Source organism: Cervus elaphus, chromosome 32, assembly GCF_910594005.1.
Source record: "Cervus elaphus chromosome 32, mCerEla1.1, whole genome shotgun sequence".
Classification (NCBI taxonomy): domain Eukaryota; kingdom Metazoa; phylum Chordata; class Mammalia; order Artiodactyla; family Cervidae; genus Cervus; species Cervus elaphus.
The window spans coordinates 46,571,344-46,584,160 of record NC_057846.1 but is presented as its reverse complement, the minus strand read 5'-3'; the positions used below and the strand labels follow the sequence as shown (position 1 = coordinate 46,584,160).

General features: G+C 41.8%; 1 long non-coding RNA gene across 1 annotated transcript in view; it reads left to right on the top strand.

Moving 5' to 3' along the window:
- The window catches only part of LOC122687942, a 178,059-nt gene that overhangs the window by 124,978 nt on the left and 40,264 nt on the right, over positions 1-12,817 (top strand). Inside the window, exon 2 of the long non-coding RNA XR_006339275.1 lies at positions 10,348-10,461. This is a non-coding gene — a long non-coding RNA (uncharacterized LOC122687942). The remainder of the gene's footprint in view (positions 1-10,347; positions 10,462-12,817) is intronic.

Below are 12,817 nucleotides of genomic sequence, written 5' to 3'. Positions count from 1 at the left end.
GTCCTGGCTATTGTAAACAGTGCTGCAATGAACACTGGGGTATGTGTATCTGTGTATCTTTTTAAGTTATGGTTTTCTCTGGATATATACCCAGGAGTGGGATTGCTGGGTCACATGGTGGTTCTATTTTTAGTTTCTTAAGGAGCCTCTATAGTGTTCTCCATAGTGGCTGCGCCAACTTACATTCACACTGACTTCCTTCCTGATGTTGCGGCTTCAAAGTGTTTCAGCTTCCCTTGTTGGTCTCCTATCAGTTCTGTTTTAAATATTCAAGATAGTGTTTTCCTGGTCAGACTGGTTAAGCCCTGAGTGATCCAGTACTTCACAGTGTTCTTGGAATTTTAACTCATTTAAACTTCTCAAGAACACTAAAAATACTGAGAACAGTACTTGGAATTCAATAAATATTGGTGATTATTGAATATTTTATATATTACTGCTCCACTGAGTAATGAGAAGTCCTCTGAACTTTATTCTTCTGTGGTTACAGTTGGGTTCAAGTTAATACTAATACTCAAATTATACAAGCTTAGTTATTTCACCTGTGGAAAAATCATTGTACTCCTCAGATTTTCTGAAGTCCCCAAAGGTGGCTCACTTATACTCATGATTAAGTTGACTCTTCCTTATAAAATTCATAATTTGGCACAATACCTATTACATCCATCTCTGGAGCTGCCTTGACAAAGTACAGCAAACTGAGTGGCTTAAAACAACAGAAGCTTATCTGTTCACAGCTCTGGAAGCTGAGAGCCTAAGATCAAGTTGTCTATAGGGTCACGCACCCTCTGAAGGCTCTAGGGAAGGGCCTTTCCTGCCTCTTCCCGGCTTCCGGTACCTCCCAGCCGTTCTTAGTGGCAGTTCTTAGCATCAGTGGTCTACAGTTTGTTGTTGTTCAGCTGCTAAGTCATATCCAACCCTTTGTGACCCCATGGACTGCAGCACACCTGGCTTCCTTGTCCTTCGCTATCTCCCAGAGTTTACTCAAACTCATGTCCATTGGCGTTCCCTGGTGGTTCAGCTAGTAAAGAATCTGCCTGCAATGTGAGAGACCTGGGTTTGATCCCTGGGTTGGGAAGATCACTTAGAGAGGGGAATGGCTATCCACTGCAGTATTCTGGCCTTGAGACTTCCATGGACTGTATAGTTCATGAGGTTTCAAAGAGTTGGACACGACTGAGTGACTTTCAGTCCTGAATGTTCTTTGGAAGGATGCTGTGAAAGTGCTGCACTCAATATGCCAACAAATTTGGAAAACTCAGCAGTGGCCACAGGACTGGAAAAGGTCAGTTTTCATTCCAATCCCTAAGAAAGGCAATCCCAAAGAATGCTCAAACTACCGCACAATTGCACTCATCTCACATGCTTGTAAAGTAATGCTTAAAATTCTCCAAGCCAGTCTTCAGCAATACGTGAATCGTGAACTTCCAGATGTTCAAGCTGGTTTTAGAAAAGGCAGAAGAGCCTGAGATCAAATTGCCAACATCCACTGGATCATTGAAAAAGCAAGAGAGTTCAAGAAAAACATCTATTTCTGCTTTATTGACTATGCCAAAGCCTTTGACTGTGTGGATCACAATGAACTGTGGAAAATTCTGGAAGAGATGGGAATACCAGACCACCTGACCTGCCTCTTGAGAAACCTGTATTCAGGTCAGGAAGCAATAGTTAGAACTGGACATGGAACAACAGGCTGGTTCCAAATAGGAAAAGGAGTATGTCAAAGCTGTATATTGTCACCCTGCTGATTTAACTTATATGCAGAGTACATCATGAGAAACGCTGGGCTGGATGAAGCACAAGCTGGAATCAAGATTGCCGGGAGAAATATCAATAACCTCAGATATGCAGATGACACTACCCTTATGGCAGAAAGTGAAGAAGAACTAAAGAGCCTCTTGAGGAAAGTGAAAGAGGAGAGTGAAAAAGTTGGCTTAAAGCTCAACATTCAGAAAACTAAGATCATGGCATCCGGTTCCATCACTTCATGGCAAATAAATGGGGAAACAGTGGCTGACTTTATTTTTCTGGGCTCCAAAATCACTGCAGATGGTAATTGCAGCCATGAAATTAAAAGACACTTACTCCTTGGAAGGAAAGTTATGACCGACCTAGACAGCATATTAAAAAGCAGAGACATTACTTTTTCAACAAAGGTCCGTCTCATCAAGGCTATGATTTTTCCAGTGGTCATGTATGGATGTGAGAGTTGGACTGTGAAGAAAGCTGAGTGCTGAAGAATTGATGCTTTTGAACTGTGGTGTTGGAGAAGACTCTTGAGAGCCTCTTGGACTGCAAGGAGATCCAACCAGTCCATCCTAAAGGAGATTGGTCTTGGGTGTTCATTGGAAGGACTGATGTTGAAGCTGAAACTCCAATACTTTGGCCACCTGATGTGAAGAGCTGACTCATTGGAAAAGACCCTGATGCTGGGAAAGATTGATGACAGGAGGAGAAGTGGATGATGGAGGATGAGATGGTTGGCTGGCATCACCGACTCAATGGACATGGGTTTGGGTGGACTCCGGGATTTGATGATGGACAGGGAAGCTTGGCGTCCTGCGGCTCATGGGGTTGCAAAGAGTCAGACACGACTGAGCGACTGAACTGAACTGAATTGTAATTCAATTGCTTTGGAAAACCATTTCTCCAAATGAGGTCATATTCAAAGCTACCTGGGGTTAGAATTTCAGCACATCTCTCTGGGTAATACAGTTTGACCCATAACACATATGTTTGGCTTTAGACATACATCTTACCTGTGCAATGCTAGTTAATCACTGTAAAATGCCTGAAGTAAGTGTTGTTATCCCCATTTTAGAAATGGGGAGCCTGAAGTGAGAGAAGTTAAGGAGTTGTCCAAGTGCAACAGATAGCCGGTATACTGCAAAATCAGAACTTGAATTCAGTTTCTGGATCCCAGACCATTTCTGTTCAAATTATACCATCTAACCCTTGAAATCAAGGAGAGCACTGATCCTGATACTTAAGCAGGTTGAAATTCCCGAGTGTTCCTCCAAACCCTAGACAAAATTTCGAGGTCCAATCAGGCAGCCAAGTGATGGCCCAGAACCTCTCTGGTATGAGTTAGCATTACTGCATAGCAGCTCTAACCTTGGGTAGCGACAGTAGGCATTTACTGCTCATGCCTTTGGGATCAACTGGGAGTTAGACACACACACACATACACACACACACACTCACACACACACACACTCACACACACACACACACACAGAGGAAGATGTGAACACTCAGCCATAAAAAATGAAACTTTGTCATTTGCAATAACATGGATGAGTCTAGCGGGTATTATGCTAAGTGAAATAAGTCAGACAGAGAAAGACAGCAACTTCGTGATCTCACCTATGTGTGGAATCTAAAAAATAAACAAACAAGACAAAGTGAAAATAGGTTCATAGATACAGAGAGCAAATGGGTATTTACCAGAAGGAGGAGGTGTGAGGGAGTAGGTGAAATAGGTGAAGGGATTGAAGAGTACAAACCTCCAGTTATATCATAAATTAGTTAATGTAATATACAGCATAGAAATATGGTGAATAATATTTTAATAACTTTGTGTAGGAACAGATGGCTATTAGAGCTATTGTGGTGATCACTTCATAATGCATGCAAATATCAAATAATTATGTAGTACCCCTGAAACTAACACAATATTGAATGTCAACTATAGTTCATTAAAAAGAAAAAAATATTTTCACAAAAGAGAACTTTCTTAGGGAGAAACATTAAATCCAGGAAGTTCTCTTATCCCCAGTAACATATGAATTTATTCAGGGCAGTTTACATGCATGAAAATATTTTATCCTAAGCATATTCAAAATTATATCTTCCACTATTATCAAGACTCACCTTCAATAGAACATTTCAAAACAAAGGTGTAGTTTACACTTGGTAAACCTGTGTATATATTCCTTTGTATATGGTTACCTATTACAGATAAAGCTTTTAGTGAATGAGGTTGGTAGAAGCTACAAAGATAATATGAAGTCAGATAACCTGTTACAGTGAAACTGTAAAGGCTAGACAGATTGTACAGAAAATAAGCTCTGAAGGTCTGAATTGAAGAAATGGATAATTGAGGAAAATTATCCACGTAAAGTGGTTTATATTATAGAAACTGTGTAAGTAAAGATAAACAGAATATTTACATTACTTGAATATTTTCAAGGTGCTTTATTCCATCTAATCTAAGACATTATATTAGGCAGCGTTCATATAATGAAAGGTAAACCACACCAGGTATTTCCAGTTGAGGTGACGTAATACAGGAATTTATGAAGAACGTGTTAGAAGGCTAAATGTGCAAAACCTGGATGCTGAAGTTACCTAGATATAGATAGTACAGTTAGTGGTTACCACAGTAGGGGATAAAAAGAGGTAGGTTCACCAAACCGAGGAGCTTGGTCCTATGTAGCTGGTGCTTGAGCTTCTGAAGGGTTACAATGTGGCCGAGGTGAGCATAGCTGGGCATCTCTCTAGGGTAATATATTAAGTGAAGTCAGAAAGAGAAAAACAAAAAAGAAAAAGAAAAAAAAAGAGAAAAACAAATATCAGATGATACCACTTATATGTGGTATCTAAAAAAATGGTACAAATTAACACATTTACAAAACAGAATTAGAGTCACAGATGTAAAAAAACTTATCAGGGGAGAAAGGTGGAGAAGGTAAGGATAAATCACGAGGTTGGAATTGACATATACACACTGCTATATATAAAATAGATTAACCAACAAGGGCATCCATATGGCACAGGGAACTCAAAACTCTGTAATGACCTATATGGGAAAATAAGCTAAAAAAGAGTGGATATATGTATATGGATAGCTGATTCACCTGAAACTAATACAATATAGTAAATCAACTGTACTCCAATAAAAATTAAAAAAAGAATCTGGAGGCAGAGGCTACTACTGTCTGCTGTTATCTAAGCAATGCTGTCAAGAACTGGAAAGGAATTCCTCTCTCTGTCTCCCCACCTGTCTCCCTGTCAGCCTCCCACTGGCAGAGCTGACCAGGATACCCTGGCGCAGGGGGCGTGTGGGGTCTGCGGTTCCCACAGCTAGTTCAAGCATCCCAAAGTGCTGAAGGGTGGGTTTGATGCTGAGAAGAATAGATCAGTTAACTGAACAGATATCATTGATTAGAGGACAGCTCACTATCTACCCCTTAGCAAGAAAATCTGACAAACTACAGCACAAAGCTTTAACATCTTTGCATTTTCCGCAGATTATTACCCTCTGCGCCATCAAAGTATTGTGAGGCAGTATTTCTGAAAGAGCACTTTGCTTTTGTCTCTTGGATTTTTCTTCCCCATAAGATACACATTCCGCAAGCTTTGATGCTGGCGCTCTTGTAGTCTTACCAAAAGATGTCCACTGAAAGGTTTCAGACAACAAACAGTTTGACAGGCTGAATTGCGTGCCCCCAAAAGGTGCATGTTGAAGTAGTTCAGAATGTAGTTCTGTTTGGAGATAAGACGTTTAAAGAGGTGATTAAGGCAAAACAAAGCTGTTTAGATGACAAGAGAGATAGGGGAGCAGGTACGCAGGAAAAAGCCTTGTGAGGACGCAGGCAGAGCTGTCTGCAGAACGGGGACAGGGTGCAGAACCACCCCTGCTGGCACCTTGACCTTGGACTTCCAGCCTCCAGAACTGTGGGAAATAAATGCCTATTCTTTTGTGACGGCAGCCCTAGCTAACTGACACAGCCAGGAAGACGTCTCAAATGGCATTTAAACCGAATACATGAAGGACCATCAATTCACATAACTTGACGAAGTGTCCACGCTGTGGTCAGGCAGGCAGTCAGATCTCTGTCATCACCATAGCTTGGCCAGTTATAAGATGCACTGCAGTTACTGAAATCTAGAATGAGAAATAAATGCTCATTTTCATCTTAAGAAATGCCGTCATTCCTTCAGTGTTTGACCTGTCACATGTTACAATTCCCTGTCTGGTCTGTTCTCGACAATTTGCTCTTTGTTTTCCATTAAGACTCTTCAGTGAGTTCTGAATACATGGGTTGAGGTGAATCTAAGAGCTGTATTTTTTACATGGTCATTGATTCAGGAAATCTGAATAAGAAGAAATAGATAATTCAGTTGTTGTTATTCAGTTGACCAGTCATGTCCAACTTTGTGACCCCATGAACCTTGTGACCCCATGAACTTCAGCACGCTAGGCCTCCCTGTCCCTCACCATCTCCTGGACTTTCCCCAAGTTCATGTTCATTGCACTGGTGATGCCATCCAACCATCTCATTCTCTGATGCCCTCCTCTCCTTCTGCCCTCAGTCTTTCCCAGCATCAGGGACTTTTTCAGTGAGTCAGCTGTTCGCCTCAGATGGCCAAAATACTGGAGCTTCCGCTTCAGCATCCGTTCTTACAATGAGTGTTGAGGGCTGATTTCCCTTAGGAGTGACTGGTTGGATCTCCTCGCCGTCCAAGGGACTCTTAGAGTCTTCTCCAGCACCACAGTTCAAAGGCATCAATTCTTCAATTCTGCGGCGCTCTGCCTTCTTTACCGTCCAGCTCTCACCACTGTACGTGACCACTGGGAAGACTGTAGCCTTGACTATATGGACCTTTGTCAGCAGAATAATATCTCTGTCTTTCAACACACTGTCTAGGTTTGTCATCGCTTTCCTGCCAAGAAGCAGTCTCTCCTGATTTCACGGCTGCCGTCACCATCTGCAGTGATTCTGAGCCCGAGAAGAAGAGCTCTGTCACTACTTCCACCTTTTCCCCTTCTATTTGCCATGAAGTAATGGGGCTGATGCCATGATCTTAGATTTTTTATTTAGTTTTAAGTCAGCTCTTTCACTCTCCTCCTTCACCCTCATCAAGAGGCTGTTTAGTTCCTCTTCACTTTCTGTCATTAGAGTGATATCATCTGCACTTCTGAGATTGTTGATGTTTCTCTCACCTATCTTGATTCCACCTTGTTACTCATCCAGCCCAGCATTTCTCATGATGTACTCAGCATATAGATTAAACAAGCAGGGTGACAGGAGACAGCCCTATCGTACTCCTTTCTCAATCTTGAACCAATCAGTTGTTCCATACAGTGTTCTAACCGCTGCTTCTTGACCTGCATACAGGTTTCTCAGGAGACAGGTGAGATGGTCTGGTATTCTCATCTGTTTAAGAGCTTTCCACAGTTTGTTATGATTCACACAGTCAAAGGCTTTAGCGTAGTTGACGAAATAGAGGTGGATGTTCTTCTGGACTTCCCTTGCTTACTCTATGATCTAATGAATGTTGGCAATTTGATCTCTGATTTCTCTTCCTTTTCTAAACCCAGCTTGGACATCTGAAAGTTCTTGGTTTGCATAATGATGAAGCCTAGCATGCAGCATTTTAAACATGACCTTACTAGCATGGGGGATGAGTGCAATTGTCTGATGGTTAGCACATTCTTTAGTACTACCCTTCTTGGGAATTTGGATGACCTTTTCCAGTCCTGGGGCCACTGCTGGGTCTTCCAGATTTGCTGACATATCGAATGCAACACCTTGATGGCATCATCCTTTAAGGTTTTGAATAGTTCTACTGAAATTCCTAGCATCCACTAGCTTTATTGACAGCAGTACTTCCTAAGGCCCACTTGAATAATTTAGTATTGACTGGCAAATTAAAAGTAACCTGTGTGGGTGTAACTTTTAATACACATGTTGGTAATCCTTTTACCATAGAATAATCTAATCTGTGCAAACAAATGGGGCCCTAAAGGTGCCAAGTGAGGGACAGCTGTGGCTGAGGAGGGCAAAGTGCGAAGACCCAGTCCCTGGACTGATCTGACTTCTGTATGCAGAAGGATGGCTGGAGTGTGGGGAGTTTTGCGGGATGGAATTTAGCAGCTAGTTTGGGTTGTGTTCTTTAATCTAGTAGTTAAAACATTAACATTTAAAATGACTATTGCAAATATCAAATTCTGCCAAATCCAGAATGTGTATGAAAATATGCGCTTTGTTTCTTTCATTAAGCTGCCACCTCTGTATCTCCTGGATGTCCTTATTCATTGCCTCTAAGGCTTCGAGAGAAAAATGCACCTTTGAAAAATATGTATGCACATTAGCAGAATATTATGGAGCTATCATAGAGAACAATAACCCTTAGACAAGGGATTTCAGCTTTTGCCAGTTGGAGAACAGTGAGTCATTTTCTTCTTTGCAATCTCATTGGGGTGAAATGTTCCCCGTACAAATACTGTTCCCAAACTCTAATTAAGCAAATGACTTCTCATTTTCCGCGCTGAATTTTTTCTTTAATGGTCTTCTGGACTCTGTTTCAATGAGATTATTTTCAGACGCATTCAAGGCTCTGCCCCAGTTCCCAAAGCTCCATCACCCTTTGGCTTCTTCATGCATTAATCCATTCAGGCAGTGTGTCAGTTAGAAGCTTTTGGTTGCAAATAAAAACATGGGAGCCAAACGGCTTTAACAATAGAAGGGATTTATTGGCTCACACACCAAAAGCACAGAGGTGAGGCAGGTGTCAAGCGCGGTTTATTGAGGGTTCTCCTTTCTTTTTGCTTTGCTTTCCTAGCTTAGTTTTCTGATCCCTCACAAGATGGTAGTCAGCAGAGTACAATTTCCCCATAATTACTGAGCAAAATTGCTGAATACTACACAGAGGGGACAACCCTACAGCAAATCCTTTGTCTAAGATAAATGAATATCTACTGGCAACAGCCAAGATATGTGAACAACTTAAGTGTCCATCAGTGGAAGAATGGGTAAGGAAGATGTGGTACCCACACATGCACCAACACACACACACACACACACACACACATATACACACAATGGAAAATATTCAGCCATGAGAAAGGATGAAATCCTGCCATTTGCAACAATATGTATGGAGCTAGCAAGTAGCATGCTCAATGAAATAAGCCAAATGAGAAAGACAAATGCTGCATGGTATCACTTAGATGTGGAATCTCAGGAAAAAGAGGCAAACTCATAGAAACAGAGAAGAAAAATGGTTGCCATGGGCTGGCAGGAGGTGAATGAAAGAGGGAGATCTTGTACAAACTTTCAGCTGTAAGATGAACAAATCTGAGATCTAATGTAAAACATGATAACTACAGTGGATAACACTGTATTATAATATTTAAATTTAATGAGAGAGTAGAACTTAAAATATTCTTACCAAAACAAGGTAAATGATTTGATTGTTGTGTAACTAGATGGGAAAAATCCTTCCACAGTGTATACTTACAACAAGTCACCACATTGTACATATCATTTATTGTTTTTTAAATTGAAATATATAACTGATAATTTTGTGTTAATTGCTGCTGTATAGCAAAGCATTTCAGTCATATGTATATATATTTATGTATAGTCTTTTTTAAAATATTCTTTTCCATTATGGTTTATCACAGGATATCGAGTGTAGTTTCTGTACACTAGGACCTTGTTGTTTATTCATCATATATGCAGTAGCTCACATCTGCTAACCCCAAGGTCCCACTCCACCCCGTCCCAGCTCCCTCGCTCTTGGCAGCCACTGGTCTACTCTCTGTGTTCCTGATTCTATGTATGTTTTGTAGATGAGTTCGTCTGTGTCACGTCTTAGATTTCACATATAGGTGATGTGATACAGCATTTACTTTTTTTCTTTCTAACTTGCTTCGCTTAGTGTGATAATCTCTAGGTCCGTTCATGTTGCTGCAGATGGCATTATTTCATTCTTCTTTACAGCTGAGTAATATTCCGTTGTATATGCGTACCACATCCTCTCTGTCCCTTCGTCTGTCGTTACGCATTTAGGCTGTCTCCATGTCCTGGCTGTTGCCAGAAGTGCTGCTATAAACATAGGGGTGGCTCTGTCTTTTTGAATTAGAGTTTTGTCCAGATACATGCCCAGGAGTGAGGTTGCTGGATCATATTGTAACTCTACATTTAGTTTTTTAAGGCACCTCCATACTGTTCTCCACAGTGGCTGCACCAATTTTATATTTTAAATATTAATGCCTTACAATTTTGCTTGTCAATTATGCCTCACTAAAACTGAAATTAAAAAACAAAAATGTATTTGGTTTATCTGGCAAATGGCCTTTGGCAAAAGAGTTGGGAATTCTGTGATTAGTTTGCCCCATGAGACTGTGCCCTGGTGCTGGGGTGGGAGGAGGGGAGTAGAGTAGACATTTGGGGTTCCCAACAATGCAGGTTCATGATGACTTTACTTTCCTCTTTGTGTTGTTTTCTTTTCCCTACTTTGTCATTTTTTCCTGATTTTTTTTTTCACATGACTAACATCTTTAGCTTCTCTCCAAGTTTCATTCATTAAATGTCTTGCCACTTGGTCTTGCAGCATCAAGAGCATTCTGATGAAGACTCCCTCATCCCAAGCGGACAGTGGCGTGCAGATTTTGTAGGCTCCTTCTTCAGTCTCATTATCAGCTCAATCAGCTGCTTTCAATGAAAGGTAGGTTCCTTTTCTCCTACCAAGTAAAACACAAGGAATGAGAAAAGCAAAAGCAGGTTTTCTCTGCTTTCTCCTGATGCTCCTTCTCACGCTGCCCAGACACAGTGGAGAAGCAGAAGGCGGTGTGACAGGCTGGCTCTTCACAGCTGCTCTCCGCCCTCAGGGACCAGCGACGCCTCGGCCCCCGAGCCAGCGGGCTTCCAGGGGGCTAGGGACCAGGCCCACCTCCCTCAGGTGGTTTGGGAGGGCGAGCCCGAGTGGGGCGGGCCTGGGGTTACCATCTCACAGGAGAGCCAAGTAAAGCCCAGATTGTTAAGAATGGCCAAGAATTCAGGGGCTGCTCTGGGAAAGCAATCATCCAACAATCCTGTCAGATTGTATTACTGAGAGCCAAAATAAATTAAATTTTGAATATGTCATTTGTCCTTAAACAAAAACATGTTTCTCCCTTCTTGTATCTTCGTTCTGGCAGGCTTTGGCCAACTGAGGACCATCTGGTGACCATGGTTTTCTGAGTATCCCATAAAGCATCCAGTGGACCTGGGTGGTTATTTGTAAACTATTAACATTTAATTTATGCATTGTTGTATTTTATTTTAAATACTACCAGCTGTGTTGTTCTTTTTAGACTAAAGACTCAGTGAGTCCAAAAATTAACCCCTTTTTAATTTAGTTTTTTTTTAATCAGAGTAATATAGGTACATAACTTTAAAATCTAATAATATTAATTTTAGCAGTATCGCTGATGCTTACCTGTCCATTGGCTGAAGCACTTATAGGAAGTTCACCCCAAGCTGAATTGTCCTGAGGATACCTGAAATATGCCAGTGCATGTACATGTGTGTGCTAAGTCGCTTCAGTCACGACCGACTCCTTGCAACCCCATGGACTACAGCCCTCCAGGCTCCTCTGTCCATGGGATTCTCCAGGCAAGAATACTGGAGTGAGTTGCCATTTCCTCCTTCAGGGGCTTTTCCCGACCCAGGGATTGAACCTGAGTCTCCTGTGGCTCCTGCATCGGCAGGTGGGTTCTTTACTACTGGAGCCACTCAGGAAGCCTGCATGCTGGTGTGTAACTATGGAGAGAGCTTGGTAGGGGTCCCACTGAGGCAGCGTCTCCTGTGTGCTGGGCACTGTTCTAGCTGTGTCTGTGTTAACATGATGAGCTCTCGTGAAATCAGCATCGCAATGACCTCCATTTCAGACAGGAAAACTGATTCTTAAATGATGTGTCCAAAGCCACACAGCTCATAAATGGAGCCACTCTTCTAATCCCTACAGGCCAGACTCACACTGGGGGCTCTGGGTAGATGACACCCCAGAGAAAGTGTCTGTCAGAGGGAGAGAAGCCTGGGACTACTGACTGGGTCTCCTATGTTGTAAGTTAGTTTTCAAGCACCACATTATGACCCAGGTATGTACGAACACTCTTTTGCATGTCAGTTTGTGAGCACACATTTCTGCTGGGCATACCAGACAGTGAAATAATTACATCACATAGTAAAAGTTGGACTTCCCTCATGGCTCAGATGGTAAAAGCGTCTGTCTACAAAGAGGGAGACCCAGGTTCAATCCCTGGGTCGGGAAGATCCCCTGGAGAAGGAAATGGCAACCCACTCCAGTCTTCTTGCCTGCATAATCCCATGGACGGAGGAGTCTGGTGGGCTACAGTCCTTGGGGTTGCAAAGAGTCGGACACGGCTGAGCGACTTCACTTCACTATAGTAAAGTACATTCAGATTGGGTACATGCTGCTCAAGACTATCCTAAAAGACCAATTTATACTCCTTTCATCAGCAATATTTGACATTTCCAGTCAGGCCCCATACATGTCAGAAGTTGAGTTACAACATCAATGTGAAATGTCTTTCTCATTTTAGCGGATTGTCAATGGCGTGCATCTCTTTGGAGTTTTAGTTTACATTTCTCTGACGCCCTAATGAAGTTGATTGTCTTTTCATATGTCTATTGGACACTTGGATTCCTGCTTTTGTGAAGTGATTGTTCTGATCTCTTGCCTATTTCTCAGTTTGGTCCTATGAATGATATTTAATAGACTAGATGATAATCTGGGGCCATATTTTTAAGAGCATGCCACAATCTCCCTGTTGTTTGGCTATACATTTTCTCTGTATATAGTAGCTGCAGCTTATTGAGTATAACTGAGTGGTTCTAGAAAGTTGCTTCAGGAAAAACTCTCTCTCTGCTTTCCTCCAGAAATTAAAAAGCTGTCATAAATAACATATATTTTTTGGCAAATGGTATTGAACACCTGGCATGTTAGTGGGGCATTTTCTTCTATCCCAAGGGCCATATGCTCCCAGGTGACAACTTTGAGAATGCTTACCTCTTAGACA